This window comes from Gossypium hirsutum, chromosome D07, assembly GCF_007990345.1.
Source record: "Gossypium hirsutum isolate 1008001.06 chromosome D07, Gossypium_hirsutum_v2.1, whole genome shotgun sequence".
In the NCBI taxonomy this organism is placed as follows: Eukaryota; Viridiplantae; Streptophyta; class Magnoliopsida; order Malvales; family Malvaceae; genus Gossypium; species Gossypium hirsutum.
Genome location: NC_053443.1, coordinates 57,543,518 through 57,555,242, shown reverse-complemented (window position 1 = coordinate 57,555,242; position 11,725 = coordinate 57,543,518).

Genomic DNA, 11,725 nt, shown 5'->3' with positions numbered 1-11,725 from the left:
TGGTCGAAATTTTGATACATTTCGATTGTTTTGGTGTATTTTGGCTTGATTCAGTCAATTTCAACTTGTATCGATCCATAGTCCATACTAGTTGGTTCAAAGTTATGATATTTTAAACCAATTTTTTGTAATCTTAATCATTTTAATGTTTATATAATTACATTTAAAATCAAAATATAGGTATTACATTAATTTATTAAACTTAATTTTAAAACTATTTATGTATAAATATTTCTATATGGATGTAAATTTATTAAGAAATAAAAAAAATATATTCTAAATATAAGTGAAAATTATTTAAAACATAGATAAATCCTAAATGATATCCCGACACTACTAAGTACTGATAAAAAAACGATATTGACTATCTTAATTTATTTTTGTTAATTCTATGCATATAACTAATTAAACTCATGATATTTATCATGTTTTTAAAACTGTTGTCGGTTGAGTTTAGTTTAATAATTCACATTATTGTTTAAACGTTAACAATAATATTAATATTAATGGAGTTAAAATTTAATTTCGGAAAATGGAAAATCTGGGTTGATTCTACCTATACGACAGATTATACTCTTTTGATTTACAGGGTCCTGTGTGGACCGCTACATGTGACATTTCCTATGACTAACTTTTGGATTTATTGTATACAATTATGAGTTTCACACGTAATTGATTGCTCTATATTTGGAAATTCCATTGAAATAATTATATAAAAACCAAATATATATCATCAATCCTTCTTTAGATTAAAATAGCTAAGAAAATATACCTTACCATCTTTTTAGTTCCATCTTGATAAAATGATGTAATAATTGAGGAGTAATAGTGGAAATTGTTGATATAAGTTCCGGTGGTGAAAAAGATGTCGATTTATCTAAATAAGTGAAGAGTTAAAGACAGACAAGAGAAGAAAGGAAGTTACTGTATGCATGTGGAGAGTAAGAGCACAAAGTTGACAATGGAAAAGAAGATCATTTTTCTTTCTATTCGAGCTATATTTATAGCTAAAGTCCTCTTGTTTGGTAATGATGACTTGGCAATGTGACTATTATCATGAAGCCCATCAGGAATATATTTGATAAAATCAATTATAAAATTTCTTTTAAAAGCATAAGATTGATATGTTCAGATATCTTAAGTGATGATGACAACATCAATCATAATAAAACAAATTACCTGTCATTTTAGACCATTGAAGTGTATAAAGTGTTTGTAATTTAAGACTTAAGTGTCATGAGTGCTATGCTCAAAACTTTGTTTCTATTTTCTCAGTACAAGCAAGTTGAATGTGTATAGAAACACATAAATTAGCCACCTAAATAGTAAATCATGCAGAAAGTCATAATTGGAGTTCTCTTTTGTTATTTTAGCTTTCCACTTGCCATATGATTCAATGTAAAGAAATTTGCAAGTGGATGGTATTGTTGGGATTTGATTGATTGACTTTACCAATTTGGTAGACCCATTCTATCACTTCAAATATCAAAAGTAGAAGTAGTTTTAAGATTTTTTTTTCCTTAAGTTAAAAATTGATAAGTAATAATTTTTACATTATAAACTAAAAAAAAAGAGACTAAATCAATAGAAAATTTTATTCTACCATTTTTTCACTCACACAAGAGTCCTATTTATAAGTGATTGTCATTCAATGTAATATAAATACATGAAGTTTATTTACGTGCTTCATTAACACATACATTAAGCAACTTGCATGTTTACTTTCATAACGAATGAAGGGGGTTTTATCTCATAAATGAATGGGTTAGAATATAAACATTCACATTTATATATTTATAACATCTTAATCATTTAAACTTTTTTAATTATGTCTTAATATGTCGGCTAAAATGAACCCGAACATGAATAATAAAATCGACATACATAATATCAAAAAGAAATAAAACGATTTTTATGAATAATGCATTATTTTTACATATAGTTTCTACTACCAACAGTCACTAACCTAGTAGCCACTTCATACCCCTTCAATTCTCACAAAGCCACCATTTCCCCTATCATCAACAAACCATCACCATTACCAGGGTTTTTTTTACCCAAATATATTAAAAAATAAATTTAAATACCTAAATAGGTTGTCAGCTAGATTAATTATCGAAATGGTACGTTTTCTTTAATCGCACCTATATGACAGACGCGAATTAATTTTTTATATTAAAATATTTTATTTTTTTATCGTTTAATAAAATATTATTAATTTTTTTCCTAGGTCAGTATATAACTCAGGTATAGATACGAAATACAGGTTGAGCCTATCTGACAGGCGCGACTAGTTGTGCCTAACTCAGAGGTGCGAATGGTAGTGCCCACAGCTGCTTAATTTTTCCTTTATATATACCCCGAAAATCAAATGAGCACAAACATAAAATTTAGCAGAGGAACAGACACAAAATTTAGCAGAACGGAAATAAGAAGATAGGGAGAAGAAAAGAAGAAAGGAAAACAAGAAGAAGGATAAGGTATTTTGGTTTATTTCTTTTTAAATAGAATGTAGAGTCTTGTTAGTAATGTTATCATTTGAAAGTTATTTTGTTAGGTTATTAATTTTGTTAACTTCTGAATGAAAATTTTTGCATTAAAAATTTTATGCAATTTTTTTGCATTTCGAAACTGTTTTAAGAATTTTGAAATTTTTTTAACAGATCTAGTATTGATGATGGAGAATCAGTTTTTTGTATGCATTTATTTCCATGGAGAAATTTTGACAACAACCGTGGGATGTATATTTGAATGTCGCAAACAAGTAGCAATGAGATTTAATAGAAATATCTCGTTTGATGATATGAAGGAAAAAAATTAGTGAAAAAATTATAGACGTTGTGGAAGAAGGATATCAAAACTTTTCTATAAGTTTCCAGTTTCGACGGATCTAATAAAATTTACCGAAATGGAACTTGTAGACGATGAAGGCGTGGAGTGAAATGATCGCTCTTTATTGTGGGACTCAGAGCAACCAAAATGCACCGATTCAGTTATTTGCTGAGTTAGCTGGTGTGGAGGCAACTGAAGATCCCACTCCATTAGGTGAAGAAGATGGAGTTCAAGAGCCATGTATGGTGGTTCCAATATCTTATGTTGATAGTCAATCAACTATACACGGGATCGATATTGATCTTAATGCTACACCCGAGACTGATGTGGTTGGTGATGATGTATACTATAGTAGTGATCCTGCTGATCACGAAGTCGATAGTGAGAGTGATCTCGACGTGGACGAGGTCCCGGATGATATTGACGACGAAGGCGTGAATGAGGATGGAAATGTTAACGCATCTTTAGTTGGAAACCAGATTCGTCGTATTGTGATACACAATAATCCTGGGGCACACATGTCTCGTATAGACCCCGATGCGGTGCGGGCAGTCGAGTTTTTGGAGTACCCTAAAATATTACCTCCTCATCAGATGGCCGTATATTCTAATCCTGAGAAGTTGTTCGTGGGCCAGAGATTTGAAAGTAAGGAAGAATACGTATTTGCCATTAAGCGGTATAACATGAATATATCAGTAGACTACAAAGTTGTAGTGTCTAAACTAACATTATATATTGGAGAGTGTTGGAGGTCGGCAGAAGGCTGCAATTGACGAATATGAGCTACATTTATCCAAAAGTCGCAGATGTGGAAGATACGAAAATTTGTTGAACCTCACACATGCACTTCAACACGTATGACAGAAGATCATTGAAAATTTGACTCCAAAACTATCTGTACGTGCATCATTTCAATGGTGAAAGACATGTCGACATTAAAGTTTTGATACTGATTGCCAAAATACAGGCACGATTCCAGTACCGAGTATCATACCGGAAGGCATGGATAGCTAAACAGATGGCAATTGAGCAATTGTACAGATATTTCAATGCATCGTACAATAAGTTACAGGGATGGATAGCCGCTATGAGGGAACAAGTGTCGGGGATTGTTATTGAGTTGCAGAAACGACCTTATTATGGGCCGGATGACCAATTACAATCGAGAGAAAAAATTTTCCATCGGATGTTCTGGATGTTTGATCCATGTGTGCGCGCATTTCTCCACTGCAAACCGTTTGTGCAACTAGATGGAACCTGGCTATATGAAAAATATACTCAGATTCTACTTCTTGCGGTTGCTCAAGATAGTAACAGGAACATGCTCCCAATAGCATTTGCCATTGACGATAAGGAGAACATGGAATCATAGAAATTCTTCCTTACTAACCTGCGGAGGTATGTTATTAGCAACGATAATATTTGCATCATCTCCGATAGAGGGAATGGATTAATTGCAGCCATTAGGCGTTCCGGTGTACCATGAAGATCCGTTTACTACATCCAACACTTCGCGGCTAACTTCCAGCAAAATTATAAGAATGCAGACTGGAAGAGATAAGTTGTGAGAATGGGTAATGAATTACCTTATTTTTTCAATATAAGTTTTTATGTTTTAGAACAATACTGTAACTTATATTTTCTTAATACATATGCAGCGCACGAGCTAGAGCCACACATTTCCCGCCAAAGAATGACCCAACTTGAGAGTGACATGGAGGGTCAAATGAATACATCTTTTTTATAGTGGTTGGGTACTATGGAGCCGTGGCAATGGGCTCAAAGTTTTGATAAGGGCTTTCGTTATGGTCAAATGACCACAAACTTAGTGGAGGGGATCAATGCTGTGTTGTTAAAAATACGACATCTTTCTATTTCATTTGTCTTCTCGGCTACGTTCTACAGGTTGGCTACCTTGATGCCAAGAATGGGTTAGCAACAAGTCAACCAGATAGAGGCGTGACACGTGTTTGTCGAAGATATTAGGGATGCAATGGTTGCAAATCGTCAGATGGCGAGGTCGATAACAGTAGAAGCATATTCACGACATAATGAAATATTTCGAGTTACAAAGACCATCTGTCGTCGACCTGGTATACCACCTAGGTCCTACGGAGTTGATCTCCGAAACAGACGGTGCAACTGCAGGAGGTTTTAAACACTTCATTATCCATGTGCACATGTCGTGGCAGCTTATGCTAAAGTATCGCTCAATGTAGAACAATTTATCGATGAAGTGTACACCCTCGAACATACGTTACGTGTATGAGAGAACGAGTTCCCCATGCTTTTCTGACCTATATACTTGGGAGGTACCTCCGATGACCTTCGAGCTTGTCCCAGACAAAGGGTTGCGTAAGAACCCGAAAGGTTATCCGCAATCATCCAGAATCCATAACAAAATGGATATTAGGGAGAAATCCGACGGGAAGCTGTGTGGCATATACAGATTAGCCGGTCATAATCGAAGTAAATGCCCGCTCCGAAACTACCATGTTAGACAATCGTCTCAATCGGGTAGAAATTGAGATGTAGTTCATTACATGTTAAGATGATTGAATCACAAATTTATCTACAGTTTGTTGCAGTTAATCTAATTTGACTTACATAGTTAGTATAAAGTTTATTTATTTAAATTGCAAAATAAAAAAACTATAAAATTGATAAATAAGATGGCAAAAAAATCATTATATAAATACAAAGTTAACTATTTAAATTACAAAAAAAATTAAATTGATAAATAAAATGCCAAAAAAATTCATTACATAAATATGAAGTTATTTATATTACAAAACCCCCTAAAATTGATGGTTTGATGGTGTGGTTATAGGGGTATATTTTTGTGGAGTTTAACGTTCATGTTGCAGGTGATTACGGTGATCAACGTTCTCGTCATCTGTATATAGGGTGTGTGAAACATAGATAAAAAATCATATGTCTCAAACGCTATCGATGAACTTGAGCTGGGAGTAGTGGAGTACGGCGATGGATACGGGTCGAAAGGAGCGAAGTACTGAGGTGGATACGAGCCGGAAGGAGCGGAGTACTGAGGTGGATATGAGTTAGGATGACTGGAGTACTGAGGTGGTAGTGGGATGAAGATATCAAACTCTGAAATATATCCGTGGCCTGACAAGCCTGGGAAATAGTCATCACCCCCAAATCTGGATGATAAGAACTATCCTCAGAATGTAGTTTCGTCTCTGCCTCCGGCTCTGGCTTTGGTGCATGATGCGGATCTGGAAAGGGTTGCCCAATTCGTGTCGTATGCGGAGGGACTACCATCGACCGCCCACCAAACAAAAATGGTTTCCCTATCTCACAATACCACTGTATGTACTCTAATGAAGGCTGCAGATCCAAAGCACGATCCATCTAAGGTACCCTCCCCAATCGGTTGTTCCACATCGTAATATATTCTTCATGCACTTCTCCCCAATCATTTGCATACCCCCCCTCCTGCTCATCCCATGAATCTCCCTCAATTGCACTGGCAGTGTTGGAATATATTGTATGCAACCGAATTGCCGAAGTACTCGATCTCCATGATACCACTCCAGTACCTGAAAATTGATAACGGGTGCGCTAATATACCATAGGTTTGAGTGGACATGGGCAGATGAGGGAATAACCACCATAATTTCTGAAACAAAATACGACATTCAAATGAACTACACATTTAATAATATTGTTACATTAATGCGGGTCGAGTGACATAAAATAATAAAATTAAGTTTATATTGGAAAAACTTACCCCCTCTCCAGCATGATTCTCAATTATCAGACGGTATATCAGAACCGTGTATGACCTCTCGATACCTGGATTAGTACTCCATCTACGAAAAAAATTATTAGAACAATATAATCTGAAAAAAAGTCAACTAATTCTTATAACGAGTAAAAATTCATCACCTATTAATGAGTGGAAATATATATGATTGGTGACTAATGGTGTAACAGCTCAATTTTGGGCCTAATCGGAACAGTGGTTTCGGGACCACAAATTCAACGAAGAAAAAAAATTATTTTTATTATATTTTTATGGCCTACGATTTCATGGAATGATTTTGTGAAAATTTTGTTCAAAAATTTCGACGTTTGGGCACTCTATTTAGTCAAAAGAACTAAATTGTAAAAAGTGCAAAAGTTGAGTTCTACATGTTAGAGGTGTCCAATTGTTATGAAACTTTAAATTAGAGGTCCTTATATTATGATTATACCATTGGTGAAGTTGGTAGACAAAAATGGACATGAGATAAGTGAAATAGGAAATTTTTAAGTTAGGGACAATTGCAAGGGGGAAGCCATAGTTAGGGTTTTCAGGCTTCCAAGCTCCATAGTAAGTGATTCCAAGCCCCGTTTTTTATGTTCTTTACGTTTTTAGAATCCTAGTAACTTGATTTAGCTTATTCTAGCAATAATTTAACCTAGGGCTTATATTTGGAAAAATACTCATAGGTGAAATATGTTTATTTTGATATTTTATGGTAGAATATGAAGCTTGAAATTATGTTAAACAACTTTTGTTAAGTGATTTTAAGTGAAAACGACATAATCGGTAAAAATACATAATGTTCATAAGTAAGTGTTAGAGTGGGAATTTGATGTTACCATAGAAGGGAAAAATGTTCAGCATGTCATAATACATAATAATAAGAGATGAAGTTTAATTTACGAGCTTTGGGGTAAAAGTGTAAATATGCAAAAGTTTAGGGGGAAAATTGTAATTTTTCCAAAGTTTGAGTCAAGGGCTATTTTGATAAATGTGAGTATTAAATAATTCAAATGTGTTATTATAGATCAAGAAATAAGTGGAATTGACCTTGATCGGAGAAAAGAAAAGATTAAAGACTAAATTGCTAAATTTTTATATTATTGCACCAAAGTAAGTTATGTGTAAATAATAGCAATATATTTTTATAAATTGTGAATTATACTTGATATGTGAATTATTATTGAATGTGGAAGGAAAATTGTTTATGAATTATTCAAGTGATAAAGTGTTTAAAATAAAGTGTTAAATGTAAATTCCCGGTTGAACTTAGGAATAAAAGTGGATACAAGTGACATGTCACTAGAGACCAGTGTTATAGTGTTACAGTGAGTCCCAGGTGCAGGGTAATCTAGCATGTGTTGTGGATACCTGACAGCTTGTGTGAGCAGGCCTGTGGACATTTCCAGTGTTATTGATCAGTGGTAGCTTCGGCTACATTTCAGTGGTAGCTTCAGCTACATTTCAGTGGTAGCTTCGGCTACATATCAGTGGTAGCTTCGGCTATATATCAGTGTGGCACCTATGTGCTAATTCTCTACGTATCCGTGTATATTCCGAGTGTTCAACGAGAAATTGACTAAGTGCAAATACATGAGATCATGTAATGATTAAGTGTAATTGAATGATGAATATATGTGTGGAATTGAATTGAATAGTGATCGAAAGTGAAAAAGTGAAATTATGAAATAATAGAGTTAGCAACAAAATAGTTTTGGACAGAAACAGTTTTGTGACTTTGAAAAATCACCAAAAATGGTAGAAATCGAATTAGAGAGTGAATAAGATATGAAATGAAAGCTTAATGAGTCTATTTTTAATAAAAGAAACATAGCAAGCAAAAGACTTATATATTTTGAGATATTTTAAGTTTAGTGAGATAGGGTTAGAATGAGTTTGGAATCCCCTGTTCTGTATTTGGAAAATTGTTAAAAATTGTAAAAAAATAATTACAGGCTAAAATTTATATGTTTAGAACCCTGAATGAGTCTATTTTCAAGTGAAATAAATGTAAGTACCATCCGAATTCTATACAGTGAGGCAATTAATTTTTAGTGAAGAGAGATTAGAACTGTCGAGCAGTGAAACAGGGGAAACTTTAAAGAATAAACTATACTTATTGGCTAAGCCAAAAATTCTGAAAATTTTATGGTAGGAAGATACGTGAATCTAGTTTCAGGGAAAATTAACGAATCTTAATTTGGAGCTCTTTAACTCCGGATAAAAATAACTTAGTGACTCTGACTCGGATAGACAGCTTTGAATATACATGTGAGTGAATAGTAAAATTATAGAAAACGTTATTTTAAGAGTGTTATGTACATTAAGGATGTGGAATGGAGAGGAGGAGGAGGAGGAGGAAAATAAAATATATGAATGTTTTGTGCATAATTGGTCATGGTTTAAGCTCATGTGAGGAAATAAAGTTTCATAGCTTATATGTGTGGTATATTTGGAATATGATTTGGCATGAAGTAATGTCATGAATGGTTTATGAATTAACTCATGTTAGTAAGTTTGATACATAGTTACAAAATTCATATATATATTTGTGATATTTTGTTATGTGATTCAGGAAAAGAGTAATAAATGGCATAATGCAAATTTGATCATGATGTTAGTTTATGTTAAAGGTGTGTTTTATGGTTAAATTTTAATGATTATTTGATAATTTTAGGAATGATATAATATGTTAATTCATATGTTTGCTATTCAATTGTGAAAATTGTAAAAGAATGAAAATTGAATTATAAGTTCAAATTGAGTAGAACGCATGGTTGAGTACTTTCGTTCAGTGATAAAGACGAATTGACGGAAAATACCATGGATGGACCATGACAATAAGTGATATGTAATTTCGTGTAAGACCATAGCTGGGCTATGGCATCGGTATATGTTATGTGATTACGTGTAAGACCATAGTTGGACTATGGCATCAAGAAAATAAGTACTCAATTCCGTAAGACGTTCACTAATTTGACAAAGTTGGTAAGTGTTACCTGGACTCATATCCAAGTGATAGATTTATTGTGATTGTTGAAGTTGAATTCAATTAAGTGATTTCACCAATTAGATATTGTATATGGCAAGATGTGTCAGTGAATTACATATTTATGAAATGATATTTGAAGTTCAGTAAGTGATATATGAAATTAATATGAAAAGATTTATTATTGTTATTAGTATTGTTTCTGACATAATGTGGATTCTTTGATGTTGAAATGATTTAACAGATTTATTGAGCATATGAATTAGTATGAGACTCATACGAATTAGTATAGATATGTACATGTGTCTTATAAGCTTTGAAATGATAAGACTTGTGAATTGTGAATTAATCTGTGTGAAAGTATATGGGATAGATTAGTGAATTTTTACAAGATATTGAATATTTAATATATTACAATTGTTTAATAGGAAAAATATGACGATATGAGAATATGAAATGATACAGATCAATTCAGGTACTCGCGAGAAGCAAGTAATAATTAATAAATTCATATGACGAGAAAGTGAAGGATTATAAGTTCATATATGGCTATGAAATGAACAAATGGTGATAGCTATAAGGCTTGGATCGAATGAGCATATATATATTGGACCTTATAAGCCCTAATTAGTGATTTGAAGATAATAATTTGAAAGTTTTAATCTGTATGAATTTTATAACTTAGTTTAATAAGTTTATAAGTATGTGTTTTGGTAATGCCTCGTACCCTATCTGGCGTTGAATACGGGTTTGGGGTGTTACAAATGGATGCCAAGAATGGCATCCGGTAAAGTGCTCACGACTGCAGTAGTATGAGGCATCCGCCTATGTCCATCGCAGAAGGATCTGTCGTTCGACAAAGCTCGTGATACAGCATGGCTAAAACTGCGGACCCCCAACTGTATGAATGGATGTTATGCAAATTGGATAATAGGGGCAAGTACATCAAGTGGACCGTACTGCCGTTTGCATCCGGCATGAGTACACCCCCTATAAGGTGCATAATGTAAGCTCGAACGGCCTGCATCACCTCCTATTCATTGGCAGTATTCGACAAGTACTCAAAATTGGCCTTTAGCCATGAAAATCTCAAAACTGGTAAATTTTCCCTCACTTGGCGAGCGTCCAAGTAATTCATAGCAAATGGTAGCCGACCTAGAGATTGAACTTACGCCCGTGACCGCATTCCCGTCGATGGGAAGCCTGAGCTGTAGTGCAACATCCTCTAGAGTGACGGTACACTTCCCGCACGTCAAATGAAATGTGTGGGTCTCCAGACGCCATCGCTTGACTAAAGTAGAAATCAAGTCGTATCACAGATCAAAAGTCCGGATCAATGCCGCTGATCTGAACCTGGCTAACTCAAAGTATGTTATTAGGCGTTCATCTGGCAGAAACCTTACACTATTAACACGACCCCTCAATACGCGGTACAGACCCTGACATTATTAAATTAGCAAAATAGTTAATACAATATAATTTAATTCAACAAATAACATGAGTATCAAATAAAAATTTTATTACCATCTCATTAATAGTACTTGATATGTGATTATTATTAATTAAAGAACCCATTTGTTGCAAATCTGCAATTAAAAAAATGAATTCATTTAATTTGTTTCAAAAAATACAATAAATTATTTCAAATTTTAGAAACAAAACACGGTCAATATCTAATAATTTCCCATAATTTACCTACAATAAAAAAATTATGTTAGATTACAATAATAATATAATTAAAATTAATATAAACTATCTAAACATAAAAACATACGAATTAAAAAAATAAAAATAGAAATAGATACATACCCGAGTAGTTTATTTCAAACAACTTATAAAATTATATAACAACAAATTTAATCAACATTTTAATAAATCAATAAAAATTGTTAAATAAATAAAATCAAATCAAATAAAATTACAATATATAAAAATTACATTAAAAATCACAAAACACTAAACAAAACACTAACAATTTATATAACGTAATCATAAATTACTAACAAAATAACTATAAAATTATTTTTAAAAAAATACATTACTAAAAATCACAAAACACATAACTAATATAGATTGAAAAAATGTTTACACAATCCATCAAGGTTGATGACAAATTTTTCTCCCTTAAATTA